Source organism: Corvus brachyrhynchos, unplaced genomic scaffold (genome assembly GCF_000691975.1).
Source record: "Corvus brachyrhynchos isolate BGI_N302 unplaced genomic scaffold, ASM69197v1 scaffold346, whole genome shotgun sequence".
NCBI classification, from domain to species: Eukaryota; Metazoa; Chordata; class Aves; order Passeriformes; family Corvidae; genus Corvus; species Corvus brachyrhynchos.
In genome coordinates this window covers 1,831,835-1,850,478 of record NW_008238644.1, presented here as the reverse complement: position 1 = coordinate 1,850,478, position 18,644 = coordinate 1,831,835, and the positions used below count along the sequence as shown (strand labels likewise).

Sequence of the window (18,644 nt, the reverse complement as noted above, 5' to 3'; positions counted from 1 at the left end):
GCACAGCCCTTGCTTTGAAGCTTATCCCTGGCAAGAAATCACTTTTATTGAAATCTCTCACTAGGGTACCGACTTGCCTCATCAAATGTTCTTTAGTAGTATTCTTTATGATTTTCATCCCCTATAATTTATACTGGAGAACATAATTCCAAGCAAAAATTATTAACAGCAGCCCCTGAAGATAGTGTGGTCAAAGTGATCCAGATTTTCGTTAATGGCCCTCTCATCTGGCTTACCATTGTGCCTGATTGCCTTCCTGTCATTCTTGTGTGTAGCCTCTGCTGCCTGTCCAGCTGGGAAATTTCATATCTGTTCAGAGTCGCAGAGTTGGAAGGACAATTTACCTGCTCAAATACAGTAAGAACAAAACAGCAGCAAAACTAAGAACTAGATGTGAAATTTAATCCAGGGGTTTAAGCATGTGTTCTGTCTACAGTGTGGTAAAAGTAACAGTTGTTGATTACTTGAACTTTTACTTTTTTCCTTTTGGAGGAATGTGGGAAAAAAAATACTGGATTGCTTTCTGAGATGGAACCTGAGTAATTTTTGGGCATGTTCATATACTTACTGTACTTGCTTTCCATGATCATGCCCGGTAAAAATAGCAATGCATACATATTTCTGCAGAATATTGCTTAGGGAAGCACAGACAGAGCATTACACAAGCATTTGTATCTACTCGAGTTCAGGGCATACTCAGCCCATAAAGGGCTGCTGCTTGTGAGCCACAAGAGGAGATTTAGTCTCAGCACTTCATCAGGTCTCTGTTATCCAGGTGTTTCTTCAGCTCAAAACCCACAGTTATCAGGAGTGATTATACTGTTGTCACAGAATTTATTAGGCATACAGAGATATTAGTCACACACATGAGATATAGAGCCCTTTATTAAAGCTGTTAGTGGGCAACTACATTTTGTGAGGTTTCTTTTTTTTTTAAGTAAAGGAGAAATTGAAATGTACTTTTAGAAGTTATGGCTTAGTTGTGATGCAGTCACACCAGCCAGGCCATAATGCAGAACGACATTTGGGTTAGAGAAGAGCTGGTACTGCACTAATTGTCCATATAGATTTTTATTGAAGCTCCATTTCAGTGTCCATATATATCGACACCAACTACTTCAACTTTAAATGTTCTGTCCAGAAGATTGCAAATGCTGATGATATTTAATATGACATTTTAAAGACAAAAGGCAGCCATGCTGGGGAGAAGTGATAAATTAGGGGAATGACACCAGAGTGACACATTTAGTTGGAGGTTAAAAATAAGAGTTACTTTGTAATGCACATGTGCAGAATAACAAAGATCGCATGTGCAGAATAACAAAGATGCTTGTTACCTTCTGAGTTACTGGGTTCCTGGATTCTACAGATTATAAAACCTAATCCAAGACATAAAACAGATGGTTTTGCTGAATTGATTTTTGTTTGAATTACAACATGCCTCTAAGAAAAAAAAAAACCAAAACTTTATTCTTTGTTCTGAAGCGCTTAAGAAATTCAGAAAAGGCTGTCAATAATATGAAATGTGAAAGAAATTACCTCTTCCCCTCTGACTCTCTATGTCTCTCTTCCCCTCCCCACCTTAGATATATGGAAGACACAAGAGTCTTCAATTCTCTCACAGGTATCAAAGGAGAGCTTCCCCATATGAGATGGGGAGTGGTGAGCATGATTCAGCTGGGAAGGAAACATCCTCTGTACCATCATCAAATGATAAAAGCTGTGGCTCTGGATTTTACCAGCCTTTGAATCTCCTTCTTTCCATCCTTTTGAGGGAAAGGCTTCGTATATTTGTGAACCCACAGGCATGTCCTTTTGAGCTGTAAGGGCTATGGATGACTTTCATGCTGCACGAGTTTTGCGTGACTTACATTCACTACCATGAATGTCTGGGACTAGAAATAAAACTGATACAAAAAGTCCAGCCAGATAATAACTGTGTAGGGCTTCAAACCTCTAGAGTGTAGTTAGAAGCCTCTTACAATGGACCACAATTTTTTTTAATCCCTTTCACTTTGTCCCTTGTGCAGCCCTACAATTAAAAAGTAGGTTATTATCTCTCTCAAAAACATATCAGGGGTAACAGAAGGAGATACTCTTATTTAGTAGACTGAATGGATAGAGTAGGAAAAAACCAGACACTCATCTCAATGCTGCTCCTCAGGTCTTAATAAAGGTGAATAGAAATTTTGGGGACTTGTCAGCGTTGAGTCCTGAAGGTCATCATGCAAGCTACTAGGAGATCTTTCTGTTTAATTCATTTGGATATTTTGCAGATCTGATGTAGTACTGAGGCTAGAAGAAGCTGAAATATGTAAAATCAAACGGCATGTAATCTAAAGCCATGCAGCAAGTGGCTGTTTTCAAGGTCCACCCAGCTGTGTTAGCTCTAGACTGCCTTCCTTGCTCCTAAACCATTTCAATGCCACTGCGAAGACCAGCAGAAGGTTCTGACTTGCACTGCAATTGTGGTGATCTGTTTACCCATTGCGTTTCTTATCCCACATTGTTCCCCCCCTGTTCCTTGCCCCTAGCCCTGGCCACTCCCTCAGGTTCTTCTTATTGGTTCCTGTACCCCAACCCTGCCCATGGACCGCCCCTGAGCCCCTGACAAAACCCCCCTGCTCCCAGATCAGGAGGTCTCTGTGCCTCTGGGGATCACTGGGACAAGGTGTAACCATTAAAGGTCCTCTGAAGCCCTCATGGAAGGACCCGTCTCTCTTCCTTTGCCATCACTGTGTTGCTGAGCTGATAGCTAGCCAGAGTAAGAGCTCAGGGCCATCCATAAAGGACTACAGGAGGACAGAATGGCTGGCCCGCCCTAAGCAGCCCCGCTGAGCTCTCCGGGAAAGCTGCAGCTTGCTAAACCAAACCTAGCACTGCAACACATGCAATAAGACTGAGGCAATCAAAGTTGTGTTTTATTAAACTAAACCTGGGGATGACCAAAAATAACTATAGCATTTCATTTTGTGGTGTAGAATTCATTGCAGGTATTTGAGAAAACTGGTCTTGATGACAAATATTAAAGACAGATTACTAAGAAAGCAGATGTATATATGCTACTTCCCAATGCTACTTCATTGCTTTCCTAAGCCTTGGTAGTGAAAAGTCAGCAATGAATGCAGTTAAGTGCAATTAAAAGCATGGGTCTCATATTCATCAAAAGAGTGAAGCCTCCAGAACTGGCATCAAAGCAGTCCCTGCCCAGTGTCAATGATTCCACCCTTTGAACATAAAACATGGAGTGAATGGGACTGTAAACCACTGGAACACAAAGAACACCACAGGCAAAGGCCAGGGTGTCCCTGACCCAGATGAAGATGTACGTCCACAGCAATGTGGCCCATAGCATTCCCAGCACAGTTCTATATGTTTCATTGATTAGAATAAAAAGACAAAAAAACCTAAGGCTTGTGATCATGAGTTTTAAAATGTTGCAGACTAGAAACACTCTTATTTGAAGGGGCACACTGCTGGAACACTTCCATTTTTTATGATACTTCACCTAGTGTTACTTGGACATCATAAAATCATTTTGTTTTCTCAAAACATGCCTCAGAGATCCAGCTTGAAACTGCAAGTGGATTTTCAGATATTTTTTTCCTCTAGAATGTGGCAGTTATGATGAATCAGAGTTTATTCTGTGTTCTGTTGATCACCATAGTAACCTGCGCTCTCCATATTTAATAGGGAACAAAAAGTTATTTATTTGACAGGGATGGAGTTCTGGGAAGCAATGGTTTATGAACACTGGCAAAATATTTTAATGGGACTATTTGCTTCTGAAGTTGTTAATGTGTACCAGTAATTTGCTCTTTATCTGTCATGAAGACAAGATGAAATTGATTGTAGTTAAAAGGTGTTCATTAGAATTACAGCTATTTTCAACTCTTTGCAGTTGTTATATAAAGCTGGACAGTGCCCTATTCAGTCCAGATTGTTTACTGGTATGTAAAGCACAGTGAAGGTACCTTGCTGGCTACTGGACTTCTTTTGTATTCTCAGGAGCCAAAGGGATTCCTAAATTGCAATTTATTGAAGTCAAGCTGTTTCATATCAGAACAGGTCTATTTTTTTCAAGCCCAAATGGTGAGATCGCCCACCAGTTTTTAATTCCTCCTTTGGTGGTGCAAATTGATTTATTTTATGAAATTATATTCAGTGTGTTAATTGATCTTTTTGCCTGCTTGCTCTTAACAGGGATCAATCCATGGATCTGCCTCATAGAAGTGGCCCCACAAAATGCAGAGGTGGCACAGATGTGGCAATAACTGGTATCCAGTGTGGGGCAGAGGAAGCTGAAATGCTCTTTTTACCCAGCCCTTTCTTATGTGGGACTCAGACACCAAACCTGCCTTCTTTTTGAAACTTCCCTTGAACAAATTTTGTCTCAGGGGCAAGTTGTAGGAAACAAGGGTGGCTGCCCATGCAGGTTTTCCTTTATGAAGAGAGTTTCTGCACTTCCAGTACCCTGTGGAAACACACCACGATGTGAGGTTTACAAAGGAATCCATCAGGAAAAGGTGTGCTCATTACATTTCTCATCTCTACCTGCAGTGAATGCTTCATTATGGAACATCATTATTATATAGCTATTATATGATGATTATTATATGATGATAAACCACTTAATTTTTTCCTACCTTTACAATTTACCTAAACCAGAATTACAAACATATTTTTAGGCCATCTCCAGTCCTTCAAGCATTCCTATATTTTACCTATCTTTTCTTAAGCATTTTATCATTCTTACAATTCATACAATATTAAAGCTTGAGTTTCACCAGCCCTATAGGGATTGTTTTACCCAGAAGACTGAATTTATTTCTTCTAACTCTGGAAGAATTTTGATGTTAACTCTGAGATATTGAATGTATTTAAAAAAAAAAAAAATGGAAAATACAGCTATTAATCCAGAATTTTCCTTTTATTGGAAGTAGAGGTCTAGTACTTAATATACTTATTTTATACAGTTAAATATACATTATATCCTGCAGAAGCAGATGCAATCAATACCAAGCAGCAAGCAGAATGCAAATATCGATTGTACAAAAACCCCTTTCACACTCACGTTATCAAGGAGCTTTTCAAACTTCTATTCTTAGGAAGGCCATTTGGAGGATTGTGCATATGCATGTGTAAAATGAACTGCTATTATGACTTCATCTGTGTGTGTGTTGGCACTGCAGACAGTTTTGCTGAAGTAATAATTTGGTTGTACCAAGAGGTGGAAAATCGGATCACAGAAGCACTATTCAGATGGAATTGCTGAGTAAGAGCATTGTGGTTTTTTCTCTCTTGTAAAGAGATTAAATACCATACCTGGATAATATTTCATAAATACCACACACAGAGTACTTTCAGGACAGATAAGGCAAGGCTGGTAGCACAAGCAAAAAATCAGAGGAAATGTTACCTGTGATAGATGCATTTTTCTACCATAAGGAATGCAGAGGTTTTGCCCTAAAAAACAGTTAAGTAAAATTTTAGCAGTGCTTCTTAATTCCAAAACCTGCAGAATGCAGGGGGCCTGGGCATGGTGTGCTTGATGGTTTAAATTTGGAGGCCAGGTTCAGATTTTTCAGTGGCTTTATAGCAAACTAATACTGCATCAACTCCACTCTAAATGTTCAAAGACAAGTCTCATTTTCAGATTTATTTAGGGCAAGTCTGTATATGCAGGTGAACAAAGAGACAGGCTGTCACTGGGTACACTCTGAGGTGGCCAACACAAACTAGTTCTGAACAATAGTTCAGAACAATCATTCAAGATTACAAATAGTTCAAGAACAATAAAATTCTTCTTAAAATATGAAGCCCAGCTGAGCTTACCTAACAGTCAGGACCAGTCCAAACACTTTAGCCAAGTGCACAAGCACAAGATTCTTACCTAACTTAAAGCATAGACAGGTAAAATTTGAATTGTCCTTGCAGCTTTAACTGCAAAACAGGACTACAAAACCTACAGAATCATAGAATCACAGAATGAACAAGGTTGGAAAAGAGCTTTGAGATCATCAAGTCCAACCTATGACCTAACACCTCCTCATCAACTAAACCACGGCACTGAGTGCCACATCCAGTCATTTTTTAAATATCCAGGGACGGTGACTCCACCACCTCCCTGGGCAGACACCTTTCACAAAGCTGGGATGCATTTAAATAATGTATATATTGGACACATTAGATACAATAAGAAGATCTTGGATGGGAAGCTGCATAAATGCAAAGCATTAGATCATTAAAGCCCACTGTTTATGCTCTGGGATTCTGATGATCAGTGTATGCTTGTGTCCCTTTTCCAGAAAATAAACCAGTTATTTCTGAGGTAATGGTGAACAGCATGTAGAGAACTCACATATAGGAGTTGTACATAAATTATGCATCAAAGAAATTACAGAGATATTTCATTTCCTTTGCAAATGTCATCAGTAGAGAACACTGGTGACAGATACCACACACAATCCACCTTTTGTTAATTTACACAGAGCCACAGTACATGGCCCACACATACCAAATAGAAGACTTTAGCTCTAGAAAAGAAATACAACTGTAAAATGGATTTGCTTGCACAAAGGCATAGAAGTGATCAAATAAAGCAGGAAGGCAATATTGATTTTGATATAGGCACCCCTAAAAATACAGGCTTTGCAGAGTCAATACAGTCTTGATTTAGGTTCTAACCCAACCCAAAAGTCTCAGACTCGGCTCCATCCACTTATTGATTTGCCTGGCATGCCGGGTTGTTGGGTTTTTTTTCCAGAAATGCTTTTCTGCTCTCAAATTTTAGCTAGCTCTCCCAAAAGAATGTCTGATACAGTCACAAAGAGCAATTCTGTTCCTTACAACCGAGCTATTGACTATCTTAATAAAAGGAAAGACAGAAGTCATGTCAGCTTAGCTTCTCACAGGACCTCACAGTGCTCCTTCATTTAAAAACACTTATGTAATCAACAAGCAATGGGTAATGAGTTGCAAAATAGGAGCAGCCCTTAATTTTTTATCAGGTATGGTAAAACCCTTATAAAGTTGTGCAATTCTTGAGAAATAAAACACCTTATAACTACCACCAATGCATCAGTTCTTTGGTATTTTGCTACAATGCTTCTTCTATTTTATTTTTCCCTCTTCTGCTACCTGACATCTAAATGCCTATAATTTTATACATAAAGACCACATGTAGGGGAAAAAAATCCACAGAAAGAGAGCTGCAAGATATTTTTTTTGCCATTTGTAGATAGTAGTTCCACCTGATGTGCATCTTCAACACCTTTTCTTTATATGGGGAGGAAGGGGCTTAGATGAAGGAGCACAAAAAGACAACACAACTCCTTTAACAAGCCTTAACAATTTTGTTTTTATTAAATTTCTACAGTAAAATTGAAAACGTTTAGGTAGAGACAAAAAAGCCCTGATGATGAATCATCAAGGAAACCAGTAGAGGAAATAAAGCCATGCTTAGAAGAGATTAAACAAGTCATAAAGTTTGTAATAAAAGTAGGATGCAGGAAATAGGAGACACAAGTGATTGATTGAGGTGCAAATGTATGTGTGGGTAGGAGGAAAGGAAAGGGTAAATTTGTCTGGGGAGTAAATCCATTTAAGTCATTATAGTTCAATATGGCCACGATCCAGAAAAACGCTTGAGCATATGCTTGGTTTCAACGTGACTCACTCTCTCAAAAGCTGAGCTCTGCTGACTTGTTCAGACTCAGGTTTGAATGATTTCATCAGTATCTTCTCTTAAATTATGCCACCCCACTTTAAAGCCTATAAGACAACAAACTGAAAGATAGAATGGCTTTGGATTGGTTATCTACTTGAAGAATCCATTCTGGACACAGAAGACTGCACACTCTGCTTTTCTTTATGGAATGAGCTTAGAAATGGAAACCTATTTTTTGCAAACACAGAAGCTGAAGAAGAGGGATGTCAATGGCAGCCAGAGGGGATGGGACATCGGGACGTTGCAAGCTTTTATTTGCTGGAAAATCATGCTGAAATTTTGTGAGAGATGGCACATGATAACCAGATTTAATTGGGCCAAAATTACTATGCCTTTAGTACTTATTTGTGTGGTTCCATCAGTGTACTTGTGCTTGCAGGCTGCAGGGTCCCAGCATAGAAGGACCAGCTCAGGACCACCAGCTGTGCCACAGGAGTGCCTGAGGATAGGGCAGAGCAGCTCCTCCTCTCCCCCTGGGATGGGGCTCTCCAAAGTCCCTCTCTGGAGACACTTAGTTTTGCAGTCATTAACTGCTGATAACAAGAAATGGACTCTTCGATTGTTCTTTCTACCCCAAGTTTTGGTGGGATTTCTGGCCAGGGCAGAGGAATGATTTTGGAGGAAGTCTGACTAAATCCGTGGTTCTGAACCATTAATTTGAGCTGATTATCTTGTGAAAAGACCCCACTTTTAAATCTCATGTATTTTTAATCCATCTTCTCGTTCATAAGAGTCCATTCTTCCTCTCTAAGCTCCAATCTTACATTTTCTAGGGCAGAAAGAAATACCATTCTGGCTTTTCAGAAATGAACAAAGTAGAAAATATTAGATACACAATACAAGTCAGCATCACCAGGTACCATATTTATTTTTCTTAACTCTCTTTCCTCAGAAATGGGAATAGAAGGATCACAGCTCTCATTGAAAAATAAAGTTAATTTCTAGTTCTCAAGGTTTCACAGAAAAGCATTAAAACATAATTCTTGCAATGTCACCACAAATATCACTTTGACTTCTTGAATTTTCCTCATTTTTGAGCAGTGTCTCTGAGGATGCAACAATTCACTTATATAGGCAATTTGCAGAATAGAGGGACCTGTTCATCTAATGTCACAGAGTTCTTTTTCCTCTAGGACGCTGTGCTGATGCACAGGAGCAAACATCTATATATTAATACAACCAGTATGTTCACAAGATATTTTTTCAATTACTGCATTTTACTAATAAGCAACTAGTTAAAAGGTTTCTTTGAAACAATTCAGAAGTTGAAATTAAAAACTGTGTGTCTTTTTCAGCATTTTTATGTTTCATTTATTGTCAAACTCTCAGTCAGCAAGATGAGGTGGCTGATAATTATTCAGGGTTGCCAATTAACCTACTTAGCAGGTCACACAGGTAACTGGCATAGATTGTGTCAAACCTCATTACTGGGATAATAATTTAATCACCCAGTGCATTGACTGAAGGCCAGAGAATCTGGGGAATAAATTAAACAGGAAAATAAAATTAGTAGCTAGACAGACATTGTATTTAAATACACAAAACCAGTAAGATTATAAAGCATACTACTCACTAGTAGAAATCCAGTAAAGTCTGGGATGGGGGCTGGGGGTATTGAGAGTGGGGGTTTTCAATCACAATATCCAGCCTGAGTATAAAAAAGTGTCACCTTGCTTCTATGAATGAAAGTTTAACCCATGAAGAGTCTGTGAGCATGTGTGTTATTGTTTAGCATTTAAATAGACACACAATGCAATTGTCTTAAATGCAGTGTTACAGCCCAGACCTGCCCAGGCACATCTGCTTTGGGAGCTCTGGCTAACAATCCTGGCCTCTCCCTTCCTACCATCACAGCCTTCTTCTGTTCTTTGTGCCTGGCTTCAGAGTGATGACAAAGGAATGTCAAGTAAGAAGTAAGAAGGTCAAGTAAGAATGTCAAGTAAGAATAATGGATAAAATAATACTGCAGCATCTGTCAAGAAGGACAGGAGAGATGAAAAAATTACAATAAGTGCAATTGTCAAAGTCATGGGGTCTGTGAAAAAGCCTCTTCTGTACGATAATGCTCCGCGTTTACAAGGTGACTAAGTGTCTAAGAGGTAGAAATAGAAGAGTCTGCCTGGAAGTGCAAAAACATTTTCTGTGCAGATGGAGAAAGAACTACTGGAAGGAACAATAACATCTTTAAAAGTGGGTTCGATACATATAGTTTACATATGACTTTGAAGCTTGTGTCTGCTTCAAAGAGAGGCACAAACTTTTCTAGAAATTATCAGAGTTTTAATATTCAAAATACAGACTGAAACCCAACACTGTTAATGCCAAGACTTAGTACTGAATATGTGAGGTGTAAGGTGTCCCACAGCACAGACAAAAGTACATGCAAGACTCCAGAAAAGATGAGAATATGGTGAACTTGCCCTTGTCTTCACGGTCTATTTCAATGGTTTACTGTCTGCAAGAACATGAGGGCTGTAAAAGAAGCCATCACTCCTCTGAGCAGTGGATCATTCAGTTTAACCATATCTCATAGATATTACAGCCAAGAATTGCAGCTCACTGAGCACTGCTCCAGGACTTGTAATTTATTCACTCAGTAGGGAAAAAAAGTGACTTCCATAGCAGCACTTGATAGGCCTGTAAAATAAAAAACAACCAGCACGAAAAAATAGCCAGTGGGCCAGGAGTGAGTGTTGGTTTGGCCAGGAATGGAAATTTGGTTTGGCTTGGTTTTTATAACAACGAGAAAAACCACATGCTTAAGTTCCTGGATGTGGCCAGACCTCTCATTTATGCTGTCAAATGTATTATTTTGAATCATAAATTGTCTTGTTACTGAAAGAAAGGCTGAGCATATCTATTCCAGTTCTGGAATTACAGAAGCAACATGCAGCTCTTAAATGTCTGTTTTACTTCTTCCCACGGAATGTAAATGCTATAGTAGTCAATAACTTCTTAGACCTTCTTTTTTTGTTTTTTGAAATGACTAAAGCAGGGTAGCACTACTTGTGAATGCTACCCACTAGTTCAGGAGTGCCAGATAACAGAAACTGCACGCAGAGGAAAAATCACTTTCATCTAATTAATAGAAAACTTAACATTGATGAGTTAAACTTTCTCATTAAAACTTTCCCTGGTAAAAAACCAACAAGCTTAAAGATAATATGTTTATTTATTTATTTATTTATTTTAACATAAAACAAGAGCTTGAAAGTCCTGGATCAATTCAGTGTAAGGGCCTCTCAGGAGGTGTCAGCAGTTACAGAAGACCCACAGCTACCAGTCTGCTTTTCTGGTTCTTGTGAATATTTCCAATGTTTTCAGCTCATAGCTATTTTTTATAAATTAGGTACGAAAGTAATAAATGACTCATCAAATTACACAGGCTACAGTCACAGCAGAGTGACAACAGGTTAAGAAACTCCATTAGAATACTGAATATTTCACTACCTAGCTATGTAGCAAAATCAGTTTTTATAAATGCTTTGATAAGGCAAAAACATTATTGACTCATTTCCATGATGGCCTAGAGAGCCTTCATTTCAGCTAAGGTCACTCATATAGCCTCGGCAGCATGATTCCCATTTTGGGAAGGCAGGATATATCCTAGAGCAGGGTTTGAAGCCCAAGAGAGAGCACCAGTGTAGGTCTAGAGGTGCCTGCTCTGCTGTAGCTGTGAGGGACCACTGCAGAGGCTGAACATAAGCTAACTCACTGCATCTTCTTCAAAGATGGATTGTTCTGCAGGAGAGCCACTCTGAGTGATCTCTGGGGAAAGGATCAATTAGAGACTTTTGGCTTCCCCTTCATTTATTACATTTCCCATTAAAATAATGTTTCCCATTGTTCTCTCATTTATAATTCACAGTCTGTAATTGTAATGGACAGTAACCCCCTTAGACTGTTGTCCTAACACCATGTCACACCACTTCATTTTAAAACAGTGCTTTGCAGGGACACCATTATTCTTCAGTTGCAACAACCACCTGTGTATTTATTGACTACAAATATAATGAGAAGTACTAGCACATATTAAAGTACCGTAATACAGTATGAGAGCATTTTGGACTGTTCTGGACTGGTTAAAATGTTCCTCAGCAGTTCCTCCCAGTAGTGTGCAGGCTTGAATATTCCTGCTCAGTGCTACCCTCCTTCATTCCTCTCCTTATTCAGACTAACCCTGCCTTTCATTCACCTCTAGAGGTGACACTAATTTCTGGATGCCTGCAGAAATTGAACTATATACTCCCCTGGACACTTTGGGGCAGAGAACGGCTGCTTCTCCCTCTGGCGAAAATGGTGCCTGCTCACAGTCGTTAATTTCCACTGCAAGGAAAAAGGCAGAGGGAGAGACAAGGGAAGAAGGCAGTTTCTAGCCTCCCCAGGGTTAGAGCAACACCTTCCCAAGGAAGGTAATGCAATGCTTCCCCCACCACACCCCAAAGCAGAGCTAAACATGCTGCAGGGCACTTTGCTCCGCTCTCCCTCCCAGGTTTCAGCCTCACCCCTCCTTGGGGAGTGATATTTCACTGGGAACATCAGCTACAACCTTGGGGGACCCTTAGAAGACTATTCACCCAAATGCCAGTGCTGGGAGAGCAGGACATACCGCTTTTTTCTCCCCCATCATGATTGTCTGTTTCTCTGGACAGCAAAAATGGGTTTAAATCACTGCAAGCTGTGAAGAGCCTGGGCCACTCTATCCCACTCCCTAGACAAGCATTTTATCACCAGGTTGTATTTTCTACAAATAGATACTATACATTATACTCAAGGCAGAGCACAGACATCCCCCTTCAAGCCCTGGTGAGAAGAGCAGTGCTGGAAACTTGGATCTAGGACACAAATTAGTCCCATATAACTTTCCATGCTGAAGGTGTCACTGGCTGCCTGTGTCTGTGCTGGGCAATTCTGGCTCAGGAAACGACACGTCTTTTGGTTCAGGGCTGCAGAACATGGCTGGCTTTTTGTTTGCCTTTGTGGCTTTCCCACTGCTCACAGAAGAAAGCCTTTATCCCTCAGTAAATGCACAGCTGAACTAATACATTGTCAAGGATTCATTGCAAAAGGACAGTTTACTTCGCAAGATAATGCTAAAGATTCCCAAGTGCAAGAGCCTGCAACAAAATGTAAAATATTTTAAATATAATGCAATGAATATGGACTTTCCATAATAATCATTTAGTGAATGTATAAATAGAATAAAAGCAATATTGAAGCAAATAAATGACCTCTGACACAAAGAACGGATTGCATTTCATATTACTTTACTTAACTGCCCCCTCCTTCCCCCACCAAACAGAAGCTTCATTGACAAAATGTGCTCTGGTGATTTAGTCTGTAGACTTAAAGAATGTGCAACTCTGGGAAAAACTGAATTATGGATTCTATTTGTCGGATGAGGAATGGCATGTAATAACTTAATGAACTAGAAGCTTATTAGTTGCAAAAGAGAGAAGGCGTTGTCTATCAGTCTTTTTTTTTTTAACTCAAAAATGTTCAGGTGGGTAAGCATCAAATCCATTTCACATTTATTATCTTATGAATACCAATATGTGCTAGAATCTCAACAAGCTACAAAAATACATCTCAGCCTCTAGCTTAATGTGCATTTTATTAGTCAGTTTTGGAGGCTCTATTTGAAACCCAAGTCATTAGAATATCTGCTCACAAATTTGGCCAGCAAAATATTCACTTGAGCACAAGAGCTACCCTGAATTAATCAAAACCATGGAGTGAAAAAAATTCAAACACAGTGACAATGACAGCTGTGTTTCAATAGCTATTTATTGCTCTATGGACATGTAAATACAAAAGGACAGTAAAACACCAAATTTAACAAGAAACTTGTAGAGAAACCAGCCTAATATAAAAGGGAGGAATCAAATCCTTGGCTGTGAAAGATGTTTTCTCCACTTTGTAAATACAGGAATTTACCTCACCTACACTTTCCTGTGGATCGATTTATTTTGCACAGTTGAGTGTATTTGGATCATGATATGTATGTGGGAATATGCACAAAAATGACAGAAATAAGGTAGCTTAAAATCCATTAGATGCTTTTCCCAGGCTTAGCTGATACTCTCTCTTAAAAAAACACTTTAATAAATAGGAATTAGCCCTAAACAAATACATAAAACACATGTGCAAGTAAAAAAAAATGGTAGAAAGCAGGAAATTCAAAGTTCAAGCCAATGCACACGGAGGTATATGTAGAACAAAGCAGTCAGGTTCTAATCTATCAGCCCCAAAATTTCATGTGCTACATAGATCCCTGGGTAATTGCAATTTTAACCCTGCAAAGGATCGATTTTTTGCTTTGATTTTCTTTTCCAGAAATAAAAATAAGCAAGGAAAGAAAATCTGCATTAATTTATGCCTCTGGTAGGCTCCTGTGGGTGGGCTTTTTTGGGTTATTGTTTTGTTGTGGTTTTTTTTTGTGTGGCCAGTCTAGCAGCAGATGTCTTACATACATTAGGCTGTTTAGAGGAACAGTCACAGCCATTCCACTTAATCAGGTAATAGCACACTATTGACATATTAGACCAATTTAATACATTTGTTTTCTTTATCCATTTACATTTCATCTCAAAGGTCTCCAGTACAATGGGATTTTGAACTATTTGTGCTGAGCACAATCGAAGGGCCAGTAATCCAATAATTTGATTTTCTTGCTGAAGAGAACAGGAGAGAGGGAAAGCCATCTCTCTCTTGCTCCAGCAAGGGAGCTGCAGGCCTGCATTAGGCTTTAAGCTTCCTGGGTAAAACATACCCCAAGGGCAACAGAAGGCCACTTAAACACAGCTTGGAGGGCATAACTGGAACATGGCTGTGGCACGTTGGCTTTCTGCCCAGGAGTAAATTCCAACCATTAGCATCAAACACTCCTCCTGAAGCTCTCAAACTGAAATTAAATGCCATCTATCAAACGAATAAACAATAATAAAGTAGCACAAGTAAATTCAAAAAAATAAATTGCAGTAATTTATACTGTGGATCATCTGTTCAGGGTTGCTGCTCCAGAATGCTCACCTCAGATTATCTTCCAGCCTGCTTTTTCACTATTGGATTTTTGCACATGTAAAACAGCCCTTGATACACAAATTGAATTTATTCATGGCCTATGTTGCTCGTTATTAAAAAAATAGTTTTAAATAATGCTTGCTTTTCCTATGCAAATAATTTTGTTTACTTCTGCTAGTCATAGGTTAAGTCTACATGAGTTGTGTCTAAACAAGAATAAAAACAACAATAATTAAACATGCAAAAATGTACCTTTACATATCTCAGGTGGAACTGCACATTATGGTTTAGGCAGTCAAGGAAAAATTCAGCAGGCTTCAGAACCTGGAGAGCTGTGAATTTAAAGTGCATTCGCCCCTTAAAAGTGCTTAGAGGAAAAGCAACCAGTAGTTTGGGATAGATTTTAAAAGAGGAATTTTCAATAAGTAGAATTTAATTACCTAACTGAAATTTTTGCTATGGTGTCCTGGCTAAACTGAAGAAGAAGAAAAAAAAAAAAAAAAACCTCAGGGAAACGATTATGCTTTTATCTGAATCACAGTTATTACAGCAATAAATTCAGCCTTGTGCTGAGATGGGACAGTATGGTGAAGGAGAGCAAAGGGAAATATTTCACTTACTGAATATTAGTCTCATTTCCCAAAACAAGTTGATTCTTCCCAGGAACTTCTTTCCCAAAACTTCCTTAGGGTATGAAATAATTGGCTATTAACCAGTGTGTTCTTGACCCAAAGAATGGAGCAGAAAACATGCAAGACTTGTCTGGATTTCTGGAAGAAGGAAAAGAGAAATTAGAGTAGATGCGTACTACCTGAGCCCGTGGCTCTCTTCATTTTTCTCGTTGGGACTGGAGGCTTTTACCTGCATTTATAGCAGGGCAAAAGACCCGAGGAAAGGAGCAGCCAGAAAAGAGGGGAAGGGAAACTGAAATGGCACAACCTTCTCCCTTTTCAGATTTATTTTCCCCTCCCTGCTTGCCCTGCATTTAGTGTGGGGCTGCGAAAAAGGAAGGCTGCCAGCTCCATAGCATCATATTGCCAGCATAAAGGGCATCCTGTCTCAACCCGAGGCAACAGAGAACTTATGAAAAAAGTGCCTGCACACTAAGAGAAAAAAAAAAAAAAGCAAAATCTTACTTATCATAAATCCTGTGCACAGTCTTCTGAACAAGTGATAGTTTCCTTTTTTTCCCCTTGTGCATGGGATCACCTGTAACCCACGAAAACCTCAGAGGTCCCCTGGCTGCTGCCCGAGCACCCCGAGAACCCCACGGGAGGACACAGCGTGTGGGGACAGTTCCCATGGCCTGGAAGGATGAAAACAAGTTGTTAGTATGCACCAGGCAGTGCCGAGGGCTGAGCCTGCTGCTAATGAGTGCTGCACTGAGGGCTCAGGTCATGGTTTTGCTGAATTCTGTGCTCTTGGTGCACCTGAAAACACCACACCGAGTGCAGGACAGCATCACCAAAGTGCTGGGGCAGGTGTCTGAGCCACTGAGGAAGTGTCTGCCCCTCAATGTCAGCTGGTTCAGTGGGGCTGTACAAGTAAAGAAGTCCTTCTGGGGCTGGTTGGCCTCTGTTGCCCTTGCCCTGCTGCTGGGACAGGTGTCTCTGGGCAGGGTGCAAAGCCTTAAGTGCTGGTTCATCATCACAATGATCCCCAGGAAGTGCCTGTACACTACAGGGGACAAACAGGAGCCCATAAAGGTTCTGGGATGCGCTGTGATCTTGATGGCATCACAGCAATGTGGTGCACTAGGCTGTAGGAAAGGGAGGGGAGTGGCCAGCTGCCATGGAGGGCTGCCATGGAGGGATCCAGCTCTTCAGGAAGGACAGGTCAGGGCATCAAGGGTGCAGAGCTGCCCTTGATGTGAGAGAGCAACTGGGCACACGGAGCTGTCAGTGCCTTGGGACAGGTGATGAGCCAGCTGACAGCAGGTCAGGACCAGAGGGCAGCCCATGGTGGGTGACATTGTGGTGAGTGTCTGCTACAGGCCACCTGACCAGGAAGAAGCAGATGAGGCAAAAAACAGAAAGCATCCTCATGCTCACAGGACATCAAGGGTCAGAGCACTGCAGGCACACCGAGTGTTGTTAATGAAGTAGCAGAACACACACACCACATTATGCTCCTGGTGGACCCTAGCTTGGCTCTATCCACCTTAAACAGTGGCTCTCATCCTCTGCATAACCATTCTTCTGCCATCCAGAGGATGGTGAGCACTCCCTGTACAGACCTCCTCAGCAGTCTCCATGGCTCCTCGTTGTCTTACACCCCACCAGAATGTTCTGCAGCAGAAAGAAAGTTTCGGTCCTCTCTAGCCTTATCCTGCTGATCACTGTTTGATGCCCTGAAAGTGTAACACATGCGAACATGGTGTATTGGCTGCAAATTTAGAGAAAACTTTTCTTTTCATGTAGGCAAAAAGGAGGTTGTTGGTGTCGGAAGTGTGTGTGTGTACTTACATCTGCTTTAAATTAAGCTCCCCTATGATTCCAGGTTAGATTTCACTCTATCTCAAAAGCCTACACCTGCCATATATCCCAAAGTGTCTGAATAGAAAGAAAGGGGATTGGAAAGACTTTGCTGACTACAGTAAAAGGAAGAATAGTATCCCCAGCACTGTGCTTCCCCATTCCTACACCTGTGTGGTGTGGCAGGAGTTCCTCTGATTTTGTTGCAGAGTTCCCTGTATCACAGAATGTGACCTGCAGAACCAGTTTTGCCTCAGTTTATAAACAGTTTTACATACTCTTATGGCGGTGGAAAGATTCCACAGCAATCAGAAATTCCTATAGTATGTTCTGGGGATATGGGACCATTTCTAGAGAATTTGAGGGAGGAATTTTAATACAGTGGGAAGAGCTTATAACTTCAAACACAGATTAGGACACTTTTCTTTAAACCCTATGTCCATCTGTCCAGATTCAATGACTACCTCAGGATCTTGCCTCACAACACTCTTATACACACCTCCATAATACCAGTGCTCTGCTTATTCTGTACTTCAGTAACTTAAATACACGACAAATTCTCTCATACTGCAAATTTATCTTCATTGAGCTATCTTTTGATCTTGGGCATTAACTCTGATCAGCACTAAGGCAGAGACAGTCTATCCAATTAGCAGGTGACAGCCTCAGAAACTCAGGACGCAGCACCTCTGTTACACTGCCTTCCAGGAGATTTGACCTCAACAAATACATTAGATGAACCTGGCCACAGTATTTGTCTGCCTACCTCAGCTGATCTGCTTGGATGGTATTTTTTCAGTTAGCAAGGTAAAATACTGCTTGCAGGAGGTGCCAGAAAAGGAGGTGCTTTAGGTCTGTAACTTGCTAAGGTCTGTTATACAGCTTTCTTCTGACTCTGAGCAATCATATAAAGCATCTTGACTTTCTCTGCATAAAAGGAACTCATTATCAGACACTCCCTTGTATGGAATCCAAACAACAAACAACCAACTTGTTTTCCAACATCTGCAAAAACAAGTCTGTCTTTCAAAGGAGATTGGCTTTGTGCTGTTGGTAGGTTGTTCTGCTACTGATGCCATCAAGGAATCTGTTTCACTCAATAGTTACACTTGGAGCAATGACCATCTTATTCTGTGTTTTCCCCTGCTCAGAGCAAGGGGCTTCTGATCCATTGTAAAGGTTCCTGTGCACAGATACCAAATGTAGTTCTGCACTGAATGCCAAATAAGCCCAGCACTTTGTTTTGTCGGCGATTTCAAAGCCACAGGGGGAATCCATGACTCAGCTTCCATTAAAATTCACTAGTTAATTGTGAACACTCGTACCTCACTGCTTTGCACCTCCAGTTAATCTGTTTGTGTCAACTGGTGCCTGCTTGCTTTGACACTGCAGAACCCCAAAGCTATGAGAGCAGGAAT

General features: G+C 40.4%; 1 long non-coding RNA gene across 10 annotated transcripts in view; it reads right to left on the bottom strand.

Moving 5' to 3' along the window:
- The window catches only part of LOC108447473, a 399,010-nt gene that overhangs the window by 149,195 nt on the left and 231,171 nt on the right, over positions 1–18,644 (bottom strand). For 5 of the 10 annotated variants that reach the window (XR_001863059.1, XR_001863063.1, XR_001863058.1 and 2 more), the window contains exons 3-4: positions 15,889–16,058; positions 15,373–15,522 (exon numbers count right to left, since the gene is read on the bottom strand). This is a non-coding gene — a long non-coding RNA (uncharacterized LOC108447473). Of the gene's footprint in view, positions 1–7,335; positions 12,847–13,498; positions 15,523–15,888; positions 16,059–18,644 lie in introns of those variants that run through there. The other 5 variants (XR_001863064.1, XR_001863055.1, XR_001863056.1 and 2 more) reach the window with 4 other exon arrangements.